Source organism: Odontomachus brunneus, unplaced genomic scaffold, assembly GCF_010583005.1.
Source record: "Odontomachus brunneus isolate Ranch 3 - 2012 unplaced genomic scaffold, Obru_v1 Obru_scaffold_017, whole genome shotgun sequence".
Taxonomy (NCBI): Eukaryota; Metazoa; Arthropoda; class Insecta; order Hymenoptera; family Formicidae; genus Odontomachus; species Odontomachus brunneus.
The window spans coordinates 1006518-1026116 of record NW_022639467.1 but is presented as its reverse complement, the minus strand read 5'-3'; the positions used below and the strand labels follow the sequence as shown (position 1 = coordinate 1026116).

At 40.9% G+C, this 19599-nt stretch overlaps 1 protein-coding gene across 4 annotated transcripts in view; it reads left to right on the top strand.

The window, feature by feature from the left end:
- Positions 1–2192: 2192 nt before the first annotated feature.
- The window catches only part of LOC116841681, a 41924-nt gene continuing 24517 nt past the window's right edge, over positions 2193–19599 (top strand). For 3 of the 4 annotated variants that reach the window (XM_032809923.1, XM_032809924.1, XM_032809920.1), the window contains exon 1: positions 2193–2340. The gene's annotated coding sequence lies outside the window, so the exon portion shown is untranslated. Of the gene's footprint in view, positions 2341–7006; positions 7031–19599 lie in introns of those variants that run through there. The other variant, XM_032809922.1, reaches the window with a different exon arrangement.

Below are 19599 nucleotides of genomic sequence, written 5' to 3'. Positions count from 1 at the left end.
CGGAAGAGATGGCGCTACAGGAAGTAATATGTATAAAACTAAATGTATTATACTGTATAATACAGTGTATAATATAATGTATAATATCTCAGTATAATACGTGCCCAACCCTGCTCACGAGCATTACGATGCTATGATTTTGCGATTCATGACGTTACGATACGACCAATGTAGATCGGCCTTCAAAAACAGGAGCGACTCGTAGCAGAGGCTTTCGAATTAATAAAAAGTAATGAGTCTAATCGTAACGGGTCATATAAACCGAGATTCGAACCGCTTAGTAGAGACTCAAACTCAGTACTACTCGAATTTCTTGTAACACCGTTTGATGGCGCCAAGAAGTCTATTAATCGTGGCTTTGTATATTTATAATAAGAAAAAAAAAGTTTTACACGGATTCTCAACGAATCGGCTTCAGTTCTACTAAAATGTAGTAAATCCGTCACGATTACTTTAATTTTCACGTTTCATCTTTATTTCCGTGCTCTATAATTCAGCAGCAGATCGGACGCACTGTTTTTACTACGCAACAAAATCAAAAAGTCATTTTTCTCCATCATGAAAAATACACGAAACTTAACGGGCCGTCACCTCGGCAATGGTGACAAATAGATGATTCGAAAAACATTTTATAACTTTTTAGTTTCTCATTTCTAAGTATATTCCTGAATATAAAATTCACTTATTTTTTTACGGTGTTATGCGATATATATATCAGATTAGAATATCGAAATTTTTTATCTGTCGAGTTTCATCATGTAAATAAAATTATATTTACACAACATACATAAGACTGAAAATTGAACCTGTATTGATAATCTTGACTTCCCATGCATAATGTGTTAAGTATTTCCTACAGACATCCCAAGAATACTGAATATCTCTCTAGGATATATTTGGGACATTTGTGCTGTATGGGTTGAGGCTTTTCAGATAGCAATCTTTTAACAGATGTTATTGAAATGCCTAAAAAGTCATCCTATTTCCTCAGGTGTTTCTTAGAAATGTTTGCTGTCTAGGTTGTCTCATGAGAAATATTCAAATCTGAATATAGAGTTTAGTCAGATTTGAACTCTTGAATATATAATATATCATATCATATGATATATGTGGACATTGCAGTCAGATTCAACTGAAAAAGTTGCATCTAACTCTAAACTCAAACCTGAATATCTCACACATGAAATAAATTTCAAATAATAACTAATAATACAGACCTAAATATTAAGGAATACAGACTGTTTTTTTTTTCTATGTTTAACAATAACGTTTTTAGAGATACTAACGCAAACATGTAATTTGGATATCTTTAACTTATATATTTACTTTTTTTATATTTTTTATTCAAACATTGTCGACAAAACTATAACAAACGGTATTATGGACAAACATTTACCATAAAATTCCACGAGAGAAATTTCATTAAATGATTGACAGAAATCATATTTGTGTCACTTTATAATTCAATAATTTTCTTCTGATTTCAGTAAACCCATTCCTGAAGAGGGTGATGCAAGGATACGTGTAATTGCCCGCAGACAAAACATTGAAACAAGCAAGTAGCTTTTGACACTCTAAACAGAAATGAGAAAGCCGCTCATAAGTAATCGGACACAAAGACCATTCGAATTTAACCGCGATGGCGCCATATTAGCATGACTCGCGCGTGCCTCTACCAGGCGGCGCACGGCTCAATGCCCTCGTCAATAAAGTTAGAGTTCGCCTAGCCCCGGGCAGTGGCGTGTGGTGCCGTGGTGGTATTCGTGCGGTGACTGTTGTTGCTGCTGGCGATCTTCCGTGTCGCGATTAAATACGAGGAGCGAGGGACGAGGAATCCGGTTTGCAGTGTCGGGGCGGCGGCCGTGTCGCGTTTTGCGCGAAACCGATCTCCGTTTCTATCTCTCTCTTTCTCGGGCTTCTCGCGCTTAGAGTGTCGCGGCGGCGTTTCGTCAAGGGACTATTTGAAGATGGCGCGAGTAATAAGGGCCGTGGCCGCGTTCGGCGTCATCCCGTGATCCCGTGGCGGGGTGGCCGCGTCTCCACGGAGTTCGAACGGCAGTTGTTTACGTGCTCGCGCGCGACTCGAGTCGATCTCACCTCGCCCAGCCCCGTCTGGTCTCTCGTCTCGGTGCTGTTTGATAGACAGTGTTCGGTGTGCCGTTCTCGCGGCCCGGATTCAAGGGACAAGAGAGAATCTGCGACAGAAGACGGACGATTGGTACGGAGAACCAAGCCCTGCTCGGTGATCGCCCGTGTCATTGTTCGCTGTGAGCGGCTCCTACCGCGGTGCTGCTGCGCGTACTACAGACGGAAGCTGCGTCTCCGCGCCTATACTCACAGGTAAGTGCGCCGTTATTATCCAATTGAGCTGACTCGACCGATTTTCGGCGCCGCGAGATCGAAACGAGACGCGACTTTCGCGTGGAATTCGTCCCGATCACGGCGGACTTTCGTAAGTCGTATAATGAGCGACACTTGTGTGCTTATGTATACATTATCGCGACGAGAGAGCGACTCCCGGTCGTTATCGAAACGCGATTGGTGACATACGAAGGCTCGATATCGAGGAAAAGAAAAATATAACGAAACGCAGTCCGGTGGAGAGAGAGACAGACTCGGTTCCGTGTGGAGGATCTGAATTCCGTGTGGAATCGGATCACTGTGGGATTTTCGTTTGATAAGATAGATCCGCGTAAAGTAAATCGCGAATGTCGGAGTTCGAGATTGAAAGTATCAGAACGCGCGGCCGACATCGGCGCGTATGTATGTGTGTAGAGTCGTGTCCGCGCGCGTGTATCCGTGTGTTTGATCGGTAAATATTCGCCGCTCTGATAATCTCCGATTCATATCCCGCGTCGTTTATGGAATAAACACGATTCACATCTAATCATTCGAATGTTTAACTTCAGGCGAACGAACGAATGAGCGAGAGAGAAAGAGAGAAGTGTTTCACGATACACTAAGTTTTATCAGTAAAGCTTCAACAGGCTAAAACTCGCCAATCCTAGTCGTCGTGTGTGAATATAAATGTACGCTGTGACTGTTGTTTATCCAGATAATCTGTCATTTCGACAGCTGTTATACATCATTTTGTATCATGTATCATGTTATATTACTATCACATTTTTATTTATATTAATTTATATATTTTTCTTATTGTTATATCGCATTATTATATCACACATTATATTTATTTATATTATATTACATTATACCACATATTTATACAATCACATATCGTATTTGTTTGCATATTATATCATATCACGCATATCATATTGCATATACTATATCCAAACACAACGAGGACATCTCCACCTGATAAATGTTAAGGCCGTTGAAACTCAGCGCACTTTTGCGTTTTCCCCTGAACATGATTTCTCCGCGGAATCTACCGGGCTGCGTTGGGCGCACTAATACCCAGCACGGCGGGGTGGATATAAAACATCCGATTCGGACGACTGCGCTCGTCGACGAGGGGAGCGTCGAAAGTGGGGTGCTAGGATTATTATATTGTGAGAGCGTGCAACAATCGACGATGCACGTCGTCGGGGTTCTCAGGATGCATTGATCCGCGTCTCGAGGAGAGGAGAACAGCTGGGGGATCTCGCCGGCCCAGTGAAAGCGCCGGCGACGTCGACGCTGGTCGCCTTCCCGAGGAGGCGTCTTCCCCCGTGATTTACTCATTACGCGACCGAACGAACTGACAGGTGCTTGCTTGTCTCCGCGAGCAGCATCAGAGGGTGAACCACGTCGTTGCTTTCACGCCCGCGGCCGTACACGCGCGCGACGAGCACACGATAGTAACGGGGGTAGTAATGTAACGGCGTAGTGGTAGTGTAGTAGTAACGTGTGTAACAGTCACGCGGCATAACAAAAGGAAGCACGGGTTACGTGAGAGGCAGGCATCGTATGGCCGGGACGAGCGGGTATCGAGCGTCGATGGTACGGATCGGTTACGGGGGATATCGCGCACGTGTACCGGGTGTCCTGAGAAGACAGACGCATGTCAATAACAAGGCTTACTCCCCAAGTGCGCTTTTTTATATTGTTAAGGAGCCAGACCGATGTAACTCTCTGAAAAAAAGAGTATTTGTGGGAATTAACTTTGTGAAAATGGGTCAACCGAACGTTTCGAAACATTGAGTCACTATTAAACTTTATATTACTTTTGTATTATTTAGAAAAAACCTATAAATAAATACGTGACTGAACTCAAAAATAGCGTTCAAGTGACTTGGGAGATAAAAAACCAAAAAATTTCTTTGTAAATAAGAGATTTTTTCTATAATAAGAATTTTTTTTAAATAATAAAAATTGCAATATAAAGTTTAATAATTAATATACAATGTTTCAAAACATTCGGTTGATTCCTTTTTGCAAAGTTAATTCCCAAAAATACGCTTTCTTTCAGAACATTACATTAATCTGAGGAGAAAGTTTCGTGCATGAATTTTATGAAAAACAATTTTCACGAGAAAATCTAGTTTTCTCTTAAATAATTAATGGACTTAATAGAGGGATTTTTTCCATCGTGATTTATGAGCGTGACATCTCCCGCAATATTTTGCTTCTCCGCGAAACAAAAAGCACTGCTCGTTTAAAACCACAAAAGGAACACTCGATCTATACAGTGCGCGTGAGACTGTTGGTCGCGTATCGACGCGGAATTACGCGTTTGATTGCGACTGCTGTTACGTTCAATTACGCCTGAAACGTCAATGAACGCGCACAAGGGGTGGCTGTTACTTGCCGGTAACGAGACGGTCTCGTTCCGGCAGGTATCTCTTTTGGTTTTTCAACGTGTGTCGAAGGTCGCGGGAAAAAGTCCCGTTGTCGTCGTCGAGTTTTGTCACGAAGCTCGATGAATTTTCCTTAAGTGTCGCTACGAGGCGACGACCGACCGACTCGTGACACAGATTCTCCAGCTCACTATCGGATGGCAAAATCTAAAAAAGTGTAATCAAAATTCAACTCGGAAAATAATATGGAAGAGTATTTTATTGTAAACTGAGAGAAATTATCCGATAAAAAATTAACAAACGGATATTTCCAATCAAAATATTTCCGATTAATTTATGTATCTGATCAGGAAACATCCAATGAGAAATAACGGTTCATAATTTTTTGATCGGTTTGTTTGATGAAATGCTGTTATTATCGGATATCTTGATCTAAAAATTAATCAGAATTTGATTGGAAATATCCGTTTGTTAATTTTTTATAGAAAATATTTTTTCAGTGTATTTTAATTTTGTCGTGATCTCACAATACACTGTGGGCTAGGAAGGCTGGAAAAAGTGATTATAATTCGGAATTTAATTAATTTAATTAAGTTTATATAGCGGCAAATTTATCATACATCCATCATAAGCATCAATTTATTCAAAATACATTTTCAAAGAAAATTGAGTAATTCCTTTTCTTAACAATAGAATGAAATTTTTCTGTGTAGAGAGAAACCAGAGGCTTCAGAAGACATTCTTTGCACACGGTATCAATTATACATTTAAGTGTGTAACAAAACAAATTCTAAATCAAGAATATAATATAACCGTTTTTGCGATTTTTATTTTCGTTGATCTCGTTGCGAACTCGCAAATTGTTCTCTGTGGAATGAATTTCGACGCCGGTTGCTCCAACGTCACTCGTCGCTCCGATATATTCGTTCGTAGAGACAGAGCAGAGAGACAGAGAAAGAGAGAAGATATACGTCGATGCTAATGCGATTTTCAAGCTTTAACGAAGCGAGCCGCCGCCGATGCCGCCTTGTTTCCATCGTTCCTGTTTCAACGGCCGACCCTGAGGGCAAAAACGCTCCTCGATAGTGTGCCACGCGCATTCGATACTTTCTATACACGCGTGTGTACACAAGCGCCACTCATTCAGCACACTGTGTCGAGGCCCGATGCCTTTCTGCCAATAGTCGGTGGAAACGCAGCGACGTGTAGTCGACTTACCTTTCTTGTACGACAAAAGAATTTTGTCTATTCCGCGTATATGCATTTCTCTTCTTACCTTTCTCTCTCCCCCCTCCCTCTCCCACTATTTCCCATGTTCGCGGCGATCTCTTCTCTTAATAAGATGCGGCCACATACCGGTCGACCGTGAATAAAATTTTTATATGACTGGAACGCGCCTCGCTCACCTGTCACAAGGAATCATTTCGAAAACGGCGATCACCGATTTCACGCTAAATTGAAGCAACAATCTCGCGCGCGCACGCCTACGCACAATCGTGCTCGCTTCGTTGAATCGAAGTATATTATCTCCATGATTTTGTTTCATCTCTCGCACGCGCGGCGTGGCGTGGCGTGCTCTCGAGCCGCGCACTCGAAACCGTCAGTTTATTTTTACCTCGTGCGAAATCATCGATCGATCGCAAGTGGAGCGGCGGAATGCCACGCATTAGCTGCGCACACGAGGAGAACTCGAGATTTCCACAGATCGCGAGGAATTAACGAGTGGCCTTGGCTCGGCCGGATATTTGTCTCCCTCCTCTCGCCCTCCCCCCCCTCTCTCTCTCTCTCTCTTTCTGTCTTTCTGTCTCTCTTTACATAAGCACCCACCGACGTTTCAATTGGGTCAATTGTGCGTTTTACTGCAGAGAACACTATTTTCGAAAGACGCATCATTCCGGATGCGCTTGCGGCCCCCTACTTCTTTCTATCTCTATATATATATGTGTGTGTGTGTATATATATGTGTGTGTTTCTCTCTCTCTCTCTCTCTCTCTCTCTCTCTCTCTCCTCCCGTGCGGTAGTAGTAATCGATGGGAAGTGCAGACTGCGCACACTTTGAGCTTCGTCTGCACTTCGCCGACTGGAAGGAGAAAGATCTCGGGAGACAGCGACGGCGGAACACTTCGTCCGGAACATTCGTGATTTATCCGTAAGGACATCTGATATTTCCCGATTAATTCTCCATTTTTTCCTGCTAAAGAATATCGCGACGCATGTCGCGAAACTCGATCTCACCGGTGACGTGCCGCGCTCGTGCATTGCGGCTCCTGAAGCTCGTGCCAAACTAGGTACTGGTGATTCATTTATTGTAATTTTATTATTATATATTGTCATTGTATCACCATATTATATTGCTTGTTATGTTACTATTATTGGATTGTGTGTAATAAAAAATTCCGTATTTCTCAGGTAAAATGAAACTACTATGTTTTTACCTCGTTATAATTTTATGAAGCGATGTATGCGAGAGATGAAGATCATAGATCAGTGCTCGGAATCATTTTCATATTCGAGGTGATTTTCAGGCACATTTATGAGGTGCCTCATAATTTCAACTGTTCTGAGGCGGAAAGCCGCGATCGTCAATTGCGCGACCCGCCGCGCGAAGGGAAAGTAGTGAGCATAGCTCCTGAAAATCGCCTCGAATATGAAAATAATTCCGAGCACTATCAGATCGAAGCGGCACGTACATTGTTTCGTAATATTATAATGACATCAAAGCGTTCCATTTTACCTGAAAAACCCGAACTTGCATATTACACACACATACAAGAGCCAATATTATATTACTATATTTATATTATTATTACCACTATACTTAACTTCTTTCTTTACTTCTTATTTATCCCAAATATTAGTCTAATATGGACTCTACACAATCGCCGTTACGTCGTTCATCGAGATAGCCGAAGCTACCGGTACTCGTGTCATAGTTCGCGCGAATATGCGTGCGTGTGTGCATGTGCGTGCTCGCGTGCGTGCGTGCAGGTATTTCATTTCGAGAGCACAGCTGGTGGAGAGGCGGTTAAGCTCTTCGAGGATTTATCCAAAGTTTTTCGCGACTGCGGTCGATTACGCGCTCGCGCTCGATTACACAGTACTGTGACCGTTATCGGTGTCATCGTCTCGTTATCGTCGTTGTGTGAGCCCTGGATTATTAAAGCCTCGTTCCGGCGGCGAGACACGCGTACTATACTCAACGGCGGCTCTCCGCTTTGCGGCACGAGAGAGGCATTTCTAAATGGGAAAACTTTCTAATCTGCCGCCGCGAAGAAATCGCGATCGCTTTCACTGTCGCGAGTCCCCGACACGCACCCGACAAAGTGCGCGTGTCCTCGTGCACTCAGGAGGAAAAAGATAATTAATCTCACCGCGAAAATGATAGTCATTTCCGGCGCCAGCCGGTATTTCTTCGTTCCTTCGACAAAAACAAAGTAAGGCTATTTTCAATAACACTTTAGCGATTCCTGCAGAAAGGATCATATACACAGTTTCCTGACTATAATTACATAGAGGGAATCTTGAAGAATTTTTCTCGACATTCTACAGTAATCGATTATACTTTCGTGTGTGCTATTTGTATCTTTAGCGAATGAAATCTGCTATTAAAATATTTGCTCTATTTAGCAGAATTCATTCAGAGAGAAAGACGTCGTCACCACTTATGTAGGTGACAACCATACGAGTTATATATTGAATTAATGGATATATAGTTGAATAAACTATTTTGTAGTTACGTCCACACAACTTAGAATCAGGTCGAGAAATTAGGAGAGACCGGGATAAATTGGTAAAACCGATTATTTCTGCTATTTTCTAATAAATTACAGAATTAAGTAAACAAGATCTTTAAACGTGTCAAAGATGGCTTTGATTTCCTGCTTGATTCTGAAATCTGTTAAAAAAAACAGAAATCGATTTTGCCAACTTAGAAGTTTATTGGCTACCGCGTCGCTTCTTAATGAAGCAAAATAATCAAATTTTATAGTCTATACTCAATATTTTTACTCAATTTTTTTCCGGTTTAAAGCTCAAGGTTCGAGTTAGAAACAGATAAAAAGAGAGAAAACAGGAAGCAAAGGAGACATTAGGGAGTTTTTGCAAACACGGTATAGATACGGTAAACACTAAAATGACGTCATCGAGTCAAAAGACCAAATTGCGCATGCGCATCGGTCACGCTTAACGCTATTCAGATAACGTGCGAACGTTATTTCTGAAAAATAGCGTTCACGAGTAACGTCGATGTTATGACTACCAAAATGAAATCTGAACGATTGAGATTCACAAGTCAAGATGATCTCATATTTTTAAGGGAGATTATATCCCAAAATCCATATGAAGAGAATGAAAAATGGAAAACGATTTCTGATCGTGTAGGATACTGTTTTATCGTACGTTACCGTAGCATTCACCGTGCAAAAACTTTTGAGATAGACGACGTAAAAACGAAATACGGTATGAAGTCACGTGACTTCAGCGTTTACCGTATCTAAAATACGGAATTGCAAAAACCCCCTATTGTAGATGATTTACCGCGGAACGTTACGAGAGACGACGGACCTCGATTATCGTGTTCAGCGATTATTGTGAATAGACCACGGCGCGATCACGTTCCATATTCGCGAAATCGCCGACGAAGGAGGCATGAACGCGGAGTGCGCGCGCGGGAAACGCAGGATCTGGGGCGTGTGCTTTTCGTGCCGTTATCGCCGCATCTCACGTAGAGGCGCGATCCGCCGTACGCTTTGTACCTCTCGCGATCAAGATGAATGCACGGCGCCGTAAACACACGAGTAAAGTAGGTACCGTAGCTGGTGCCTCGCATCCGACGTGTTCGTGCGGCGGTGTGCGAACAACCGGGGTCTCGTCGTGACGTCATTTGAATTGAAAGGAATCTGATATCGCGCCGAGGTGGAAGAAGAGGCGACGCGGAGAGGAGAGGAGAGAGGACGTGGAATCGGGCCGTTCGCGGACTGTTCGCTCGGTAATGATCTAACAGTACGGGGATATGGCATTGAATACAATTGTCGCGCACGCCGCCCTGGTGATATCGTTTACGCTATGTCCGTGATCCGACGGTTCTCCGTGCCGGAGGAGGTGGTCGTATGTGTGAGCGTGCGTGATAATAAGCGTATAGGTGTGGGCGGATAATGGCTGAGCGAGTAGTAGGTGCTCGCGTAATCGCGCGCAGTGAATAAGACGCGAGAGCACTCGGCCACTCGATCGCTGTGGGATCGTGCGCGCTGATAACGCTTACGTGAGCGTAGAGTTTATCGCAAAATGAAGAGATCCACGCGCATTCTTTCCGTGCGCACTCGATATTACTAGTGGTGGGATTACGTTAAAATAATAGCAAAGAAATAGAAGTTTCCTGTCTATACAATCACGTGTGACAACTCGACAAATCGTTGCACGTGATTGTATAGACAGGAAATTTTTTCTATTTCTTCGTCTACTTTTTATATAGTTCTACCACTGTCTTCTCGATGCAGTTTGGAGAGCAGCCGATGGTCCGATGAGGGAACTCGTTTTTCACTGATTCTCCGAAGTTGAGTTCTCTCGTTGGACCATGGCTTGCGTTCCAAGCTGCGTCGCGAAAAAAAACAAGTGTTCAAACCGCTTTGAACCCAAAGCTCTATGGACACTGGGAGAAGAAGCAGATGCGTCGACGAGCTCTCGAAATCGACACTGACGAGGGCGTCGTGCGAACTCGTCGAGCGCTGAGCTTTTAATCCAACGAATCAACACGGCAACGTCACACACAGAAAAATATCATTGTGGTCTTAAGAAAAATTTATTTTACTTTTCTTCTTTACTATTTTCTTCTTACTATTTATTTTCCTTCTTTCAATGATTATTTTCTTGATATGAAGGTATATTTTCTTGATAGTAGTCTTCGAAAATACGTACTGAGAAAGAAATATTTGTGAGACATAAAGTTTGCTCACAAAATAAAAGCTTTATTTTATAGAAATAAACTTTATATCCCACAAATAAGTTTTCAAGTATTTTTTCTCGGTGTACTCACTGCAAATTTTAGGAAAGTTTGTTATATGCTCCAAAAAATTTGTTTATTCTTTTTGCAAAAATATTATAAAACTTTATCAAGGAAAGGTTGTTTGAACTCTATATAGTAAATAAATTTCGATTTTATTTTAATATTCTTGATTCTTGATATCTATTAGGTTTCAAAATGTTTTGAATAAATGTTTTGATGCCTATGATGAGCTTATAGTAGACAAGCTTAAATTACTCGGCGTTGTCTGGGTTATCACAAAGTGTCAACAAAATGAAATCAGGACGAGATGGTGGGACGTCCAGATATCATGGTATATATTTTCTATATTTTCCGCAGGGTCCTAGATTATAACTTCGCAAAACTTGGTCTAGATCGGTCAAAAAAGTTAACAGAAAGCAAATAGATATTCTATTTTAAATATGTAAATTTATAAACTTATGGATTTATACGGATTGATAGAGTTATGAAAAATACTTGAAACAAGTAATATTTATTTGAATGTTGTATATATGTTTTATATATTTTTTATACATCTATGTATTTTTTGTGCGTAGTGATGACGGAATTAGCTGTCAATTCGGCGGATCAATTGCGTGTTTCGGTTAATTGATCCGACAAGAGCGAAAAACAGCGACTTGGAGCGCATGTTAGTGCTGATAGTTGGCGTCGTTCAGCCTGATGATTTTATTTAATTTTTTTTTCAACCTTCTCGCTCTGCAACCGATACTTTGTACATTGTTCGCTGCCCTATGTGTACGTGTGTGTATGTATATGTGCGCCAGCTTCGCTTCGGCAGTGCATTACGATCGTGCCTAGGACGCTTAATGCAATAACCGCCAGCGGTGGTGCATATTATCGAATTACCGACGCGATCATTATCGGACTACTCCCCGAGCTAAATTGCCGTGGCGCCGTCACGTGCTTTTTTTCCTCTCCCCCTCTCATCGCCTTTTTTCTTCCGTTTCTTCCGTCGTGACGTGTTGAACCGTGAGGTCGTGTGCAACGCACCGGGGACTGTGTTCCCGCGCTTCCGTCTCTCTCTTTTTTTTCCTATTTTAGGATTTCCGTTATGTGTGGGGGCACGATGACGAACACACATACACACGGACACGTGCGCATATGGGTGCCTTGAATCACCGAAAATTACAGTCGCGGTCGGAAAGATAAAAGCAGCGGCCCCTCGCTCGCTCGGTCGGGTACGCGACTTTCACGTTGTGGAAGTCGTAATTAATCATCGCGATTAGCGCAATATTCATACACATGCACGTGGCTCGCGCCGAGCTGCTGCATTACGTTCAGGTGGGATCTAGGTTCTGTTCAAACGGGAACTCGATACGGTTCGCTACAAGCCGCTGGTACTAGACGCGATTGTTTCTCATTCTCTCTCTCTTTCTTTCTCTCTCCTTTTCCAGCCCTCCCGCGCTCTTTCTTTTTATAATTGCCCGCAGAACGATTTATTTTTTTCTGCGTTTCGCTTGGCAACTTTATTAATTGCAAAAATCTCTCCCTCGTTTGGACCGATAAGAGCTCCTCCGAGTCTCACAAGTGGAACGGTTCCGATGGTTGTCGGGACGCACACACACACACACACACACACACTTAATTTCAGTTTAAGTACATCTTTTTTTTATTTATTCCTAAAGGGAAAAAGGTTTGGTAGGATTAATCAAATTTCTAGTGAGATATGTACGAACCAGAAATTGCAATTGAAGTTACCACATGGAGAGAATAATGTACTTCTTTTTTTCTTTATACAGGATGTCTCACACTTTCCTCCGGGAGCATTTAGTGGGGATGTAGAATGGGTTGATGTGAACATAAAAGTCCTATACCGTTTTGCGATATTCACAATAATTATCGAGATATTAATTGTAAAAAATTTGTGAATGGTCATGCAGGATATGGTAAATAATAAATGGGTTATAATAGCGACGACTGCCGTCGTATATTTATACTTTAGGTCAAATAAAACAAAAAAATCCTCTACCATTTTGCAAATAATTACATAGATTTTTAATTATTAATTAAAGAAGATGAGTGCATTATCACGCAAAATCGTGCAATAATCTTCTTTAATTAATAATTAAAAATCTATGTGATTATTTGGAAAATGGTAAAAGACTTTTTTGTTCAATTTGACCTAAAGTATAAGTACACGACGACAGTCGTCGCTATTATAACTCATTTACCATATCCTGCATGATTATTCACAAATTTTCTACAATTAATATCTCGATAATTATTGCGAATATCGCAAAACGGTGTAGGACTTTTATGTTCACCTCAACCTGTTCTACGTTCCCACAAAATGCCCAGAGAAGAGTGTGAGCACCCTGTATAAATTCTTTTCAATTTTACTATGTTTTCAGTAGTCCAAGAATGGACTGTCAGTAAGATCTGTCTTGCTAAGGAACATAGTAAATTTATCAGGAGAAACACAATATGTATTTTAATGACAAATTTTAGTTCCTAAAATATAAGTAGCACATATGAAAGGATAGTGAATTACTGCACAATGTCAATCCATTTCTCGGTTCAAACTCCATACAGTAAGTTTTACTACAAAATTCTCTGCATAGAGAAAACGATTTATTGAATCAAATAAATGTTTCTTTGGAATAGTCCAAACCAATTATTTGGTTGACATAACAAACATATTTTTTTGGAAGCCGCAAATAAATATTTTTGTTGCGTCAAATAAAATTTTGTTCGATCAATCAAAAAATTCGTTTAGATTATTCCAAAGAAGTGTTTATTTGATTCAACCAAATCGTTCTCTCCGTGTGTACAGAATTCTGTTGAAGCTAACACAAATTCTGGCTAACTTGAACAGTATTCTGGTAACTTCAAGCAGAACACCTAATCCTGGACATTCTTTCTATTTTGGTCTTTAAATACAAATATTTAAACTTTCAGCATAAAAAAATATATGTACAAGTGTTGAGTGTATACATACATTCCATGTTAAAAGTTCCAGTTTAAATATTCATATTTAAATACCAAAACAGTATTTAAATACCAAAACATATTTAAATACCAAAACAGTAAAAATGTCCACACTGAGGGAAAAATTACCTTAAAATCAACAATTATTTCTTTTATGGATGCCACTAACATATTTACTTAAATCTAAATTCTCTTTATTTAAATTAAATATTGTTTACCTGATTTAAGTAAATATTTGGCTTAAATAAAGAGAATTTAGATTTAAATGAATATGTTTAATGGCACCTATCAAAGAAATATTTGTTGATTTTAAGCTAATTTTTCCCTTAGTGTAGGATCAGGTACGTGTCCGGGAATCGGCACTTTAATCTTAATTTCTCTCAATTTTCTTTCGCTGAATCTCACGACGTCGTCTGATTTCCTTAGGGCCTGCGGGCCCTGACACGCATCGCGAATTAATCTCAATCTGTCCGAGCGTGTTGTTTTCGTTCAGAGTTCGATTAATCATGCGGTCGCGATGTCGTGCCGCCCTGGCGGAAACCGGTGACAAGGAGACGTCCCACCAGCCACGAATACTTGAAAGGTGAGCGCAGATAAGGCGTGGTCACACTCACTACGTGGCATTGCATCGTGAACGACGTGTCACGATTCGCAATGAACTTGGATGCACCGAACGTTAATCCTTGTGGTCGTGTTACTTTTATCTCCTCTCCACCTCCCTACCGTATTCTCTCTCCTTCCTTTCCCCAAATCCCTCACATGATATCTCACCTTTAATTAAACCTTCGCGTTTCCAAGCTCGGCCTCAGCTCGAAATAAATTCCGTAATACCCTCGTTCGTTTCAGTTCAACTAATTGAGGCGCGCGTTATTAACGATATCGCACGCAAGTCTTTCGCCTGCAAAACGAAATCGTAAAACCTGGGGGTTTCTTAAGAAGTGAGCGAGTGTGATTGAGTAATGTAATTATTATCTTAAATCTTTAGTTTCCAATACAATTTGAACATTTTTTCCGATACATTTCGGAATGCAATCAAGATAATCTAGTGAAAAAATTATTTCTTATTTCTAAGAATTGTTTTTTCTTATTTTTTGTTGATCTCTAGAAGCTAAATTCCTTCATTGAATAATTGGCTATGGCCTGTATTCTGTAGTTCTCTTTTAACGATAAATGAACCTTTAAAAGTGACTTATAAGCTTTTTGATTAGCTATGAGTCACTTTTAAAGGCTCATTTATCGTTAAAAGAGAACTCAGAATACGAACCTATGTTTTGAATTGCATCGAAAAAGAAGCGTTTAAGTTATATTAAAATCGTATTAGTACTTTCTTAAGATACAAGTTTTGATAATTATCACGACGTGAGGTCATCAATAATGGAAACTTTATGAGTTTTTAATTATATTCTTATGAAGCAAATATACTGAATTAATTAATTAATTAAATTCACATCGTATAATAATGTAATATTTTTCACATTACACATTTTTCACATTTCACATTTGACATATTTGTGTGTTTAAATAAAATTTTGATCCTTCTTCTCGTATGTTTTCTCATATTTCTATTTTATCATTCTATGCGATAAATATGTGAATACAAGATAAGTATGAATCACTCATAAAAGATGTGACCTTTATAAACCGAAATATAAAGTATAAAATTGCTGCCAAGTTTGCGTACATTTGTCTATCTGGATGAGATAGGAAAGAGTCGCGGAAGAAGGAGATTTGTCGGACTGATCGACGAATTCGAGGCGAAACGTTGTCTGATTTGACTCATTTTTGAAGCATCGAGCTCGGAACTTTGACTCACTCGCTTTATCATTACCACGAGGAAGTCAGGTTCACGGGGTTCTCTCGGAATTATTCACTTGTGTTGCTCAGCCGTCTCGTTTCGTTTCTCTGTCACGGATTCGTGGCGCGCTTAATCTGCACCTTATTCACTTGACCGACGGAGTCGAAGGGCCATGATCCAGGTGCCACCTCGCGCACCTCTACTGTCGTCTCTCACACGTCTCTTCTCTGTCCTCTCCCGCCTCTTTTTTCATCCTTTCTCGTCATTTTGCATGACTACTCGACGTGACTTTGCGTTTTCACGGCGGGGTGATCTCGCACTTTTGTTTCTACTGTGGCAGAGAGGCGGGCCGGCAGCGTGAAATCAGGGACGCGAGACGTTTCTTTTACCAACAAGCGACAAATCAGATAAACACATCGCGAGATAAAGTACCCCCGTTTGCAATACAAGGTCTGTTCTTCTCTTCAACGTCAGATATACTTGCTTCATCTTAAGAGGACAACCTACTTAAAAAAAAGTTACAAAAAGCACAACCAAGTTCAACTGAAAACAGCCCAGGTAGACAGGCGTGCATAAAATTGGCAGCAACTTTATCAGTTGACCTGTAAAGCTGCGTCCCTTATGAATGGTTCATGTAGCACTCATATTCATCACATAGAACGACACAATTAAATTACGAAGGAAATACGAAAAGAATGATAAAAAATTTGCTCAAAACAATATGTCATATAAAATATGAAACCTATCACTACATCGATGTAACACAAAATCCACATTACTGCATGATGTAAATTTAATCAATTTAATACAATATATTTGCCCCTCACAAATGTAATTTAAAAAAATTGCTTCCCCATCATCGATTGCTTGATAATCATGAAAGTCTATAATGAAAGTGATAATTATGAAGACTTATCAGGGAACAGACCTATCGAGGCGTACAACACACGCCACTGACGACGAGCATTCGAATATTCAGTCGCGACCATTCGCGGACGCGTCGTCTCTTTCCTTCACTTCGCGATGTGGATCTTTTAGGTGTGGGCTATGAAGCAATAGACCAAGGGAGCTTTATCTTATCGGAACGCGGTAGGGAGCAAATATAGACAACGAATTAAGCGCGGCAGATAAACTCGCGGAAATCTCTCGAGGCAAGGTTCGATAGGAAAGCACGACGAAGGGTCCGCGGTGGTGTACACAGAGTGAAACTTCTCGCGCGGTCACGTAAGTGCGAAAATCGCATAGATTACGCGTAATGACGTACACACACACACACACGCACGCGCGCGTTGTGTTGTCTATCTATCCGCTGTGCGACGTTTGTCGAGACTATATATCGCGCGGGGCTCCATCGCGGCGCAGAACGAAGCACGTAGGATCCCTCTCCCGCAATAATACTCTCGTCGATCGTCGTTACAATGTGGGAACGCCCTCGAAATTATTACAAATTACACGTCATACGCACGCATGCATGCATGTACGTGTGTCTCTCCAGCGTGAGTCACGCATGCCTGCGCATGGCGCGACCGAAACGTTACCGTCGCGCCGTTTTTCCTCGCCGATTTTCCTCTACCTTGTTTCCCTTTTTTTTTATCCTTTCTACTCGCGACACTTCTGCGCGCTTTTGCGCCGTCGTTAAATCTCCCACGGGAATACGCGGATTTTTCCGTCGCGACTTAACCAAGAGAGACGCGCGTGACTTATCGACGACGATGACTAAGATTGAAGTGCTATCGTTAGCTTTAAACGTCGTTAAGGTCATCGTGAGTCATTAAAAAGAATATTAAGAAAATGTAGAAAATTGAGAGAGAGATCTCAGAGTTTTATGTGTCATCGTCTAATTTTCTTCTAAATGCCGTCATATATACTATTTTTATTAATGCTATTATTAATATTATTACTATTTTTATTAATATTATTAATACTATTTTTCTCTGTGCATTCTGAATCGTTAAGTAAACATCCTTGTTTGAAGAGTGAATCTGATGTATTCCACCGTCTCTCACTGCAGCGTTACATTAATCGATTTTCATTACAATTTTCATTGATTAAAACAATCGACAAATCAGTAATCGAAATTAATCAATCGTCACATGCAAACTCACAAATAACTTCATCGATTGATGAAATTATTTGCGGATATATAAACTTATGAAACACAAGTTGTTGCAACTTGTGAGATAAAACAAGTGAAAAAAATTTCACTTTATTCACTTGACTGAAATATTCGCTTGTAAGGATGAAGAATACACTCTGCGATTTAAGTGAGACATTCACTCTTACGATTCCGAGTGTTGCAGTATCCAGACTTACCGTGAACTTCCCCTCCAAGAGACGTTTAGAGAGTAATAAAGCGAGCGTTTGAATCTTTTATGCCGCCATAAGATGAGCGTGTGCCGTAAGTTTAGAGGGAGATTTTTCAACGGTGTATCACTGTCGCGTCCTCTTGCGATCTCCTTAATTTTGACGGGCTAAAATAACCTCTGGGAGTCGCTATCGATTAGCCAAGTCCTGCGCGCATATGCAATATACGTGCACGCGAATATCCGAAAAGGGAAGTTCCCGTTCAGCACGAAGAAACGCGAGGTATCGCGCAGATTCGGCAGGTATATACACTTTTTTTTGTCTTTTCTTCCGCGGCGCACTGTATTGCCGTTCGAAAAAAAACTAGGTTAATGTCGCGGCATTATACGCCGTATTTCGCGAACGAACGACCCCTGCGCCGTTCTCGGCATGTCGTCGTCGTTTCGTCCGGTAATATTCGAACGACACGCGAACGGTCTACGTGGATTACGTTGATCGCGATTTCCCCTTATCGACCATGCGATAAATCACGATCGGACTTTTAAATTGTGCCCCGGAAACGTCGAGCTCACTTTTAGGAAATATCTCTTCATAGACTACGCGACGCTTCTCTTCCTTATTCCGTCATTTATCTTGAAAAGTTCCGTCATTTATCTTGAAAAATTGATCTTTATTTTCTTTTTTGTCCTTGTTTCTTTTTCTTTTTTTCGGGGTATTTTGTTTTAAAAGCAATGACTACGTTTAGCAGAGAAAGTTGCACTGCAACTGTTGTTTAAAAAAAAATTCGGTGTACTGAGAGAAAAAATATAAAAAAAATAAGAAATATTTGTATTCAGAGTGGACCCTAATAACATATCTACTTAAATCTGATTTTTTTATTTCAATAGAATAAAGAGTTGCTCTCACAAGAAACTAAGATTTCAAGTGAATGTATATATTCTTATTTAAAAAATATTTTATATTAGAATAAAAATATGCTATATTATATATAGTGTACTTACCGTAAATATTTTTTATTTCTTAGGTATTTTTTTCCCTCAATGTATGCTCTTTTAGATTCAGTCAAAATTAAGAGCATACCCTGATCAAACTCATGAATTTTGCAACACAAAGTTGCGAAACAGTTTTGAGAAACCCAGCCAATTGTCTTGAAATCTACTGACTCGAGATAACGATGAAGAAATTTTTCGCGAGAGATGTGATTATTCAGTGCGATTATCCGGTTTCGCGTTACACCGGAAAGCCCGAGGGGCGACACGGATAAATTGAAAGAACGGAAGCGGGAATCGTCGGGGATATTTCTCTCCTGCATGGATTTTTCGACGTTTTAATCTCGCTTTTCAAAGGACCGTTCGTCTGTCTCTCCATCACCCACGCTCGCCATTTCTCCTCCCTCTTTCTCTCTCTCTCTTTTCCTTCCCCTTCTTCCTCACCCTCCCAGATTCGTTCGTTTGTCGGCAACTGACTGTTGAAAATCGCACTGCAGCAGGACGACTGTGTCGACTGGTGCGCGAAAGGGTTGCCCGGCGCAAAAGCGTGGGACTGCGTCCCACATCGCGACGCGTCGGCGTTTGCTGCGGCGCGCGCGATAAGGCTCGCCCTTTCAATTCCGCGACTCTGAAAGGAGAGAGACATATCTGTTTACCGCGTGTGTAAAACATACGGCGGACGTTGCATCCTTTAATCATTGGACGTTATTTTTACCTGCTTATTTCCTCTCCGCGTTATTTCACTTCGGCCTCTCTCTCTCTCTCTCTCTCTCTCTCTCTCTCTCTCTCTCTCTCTCTCTC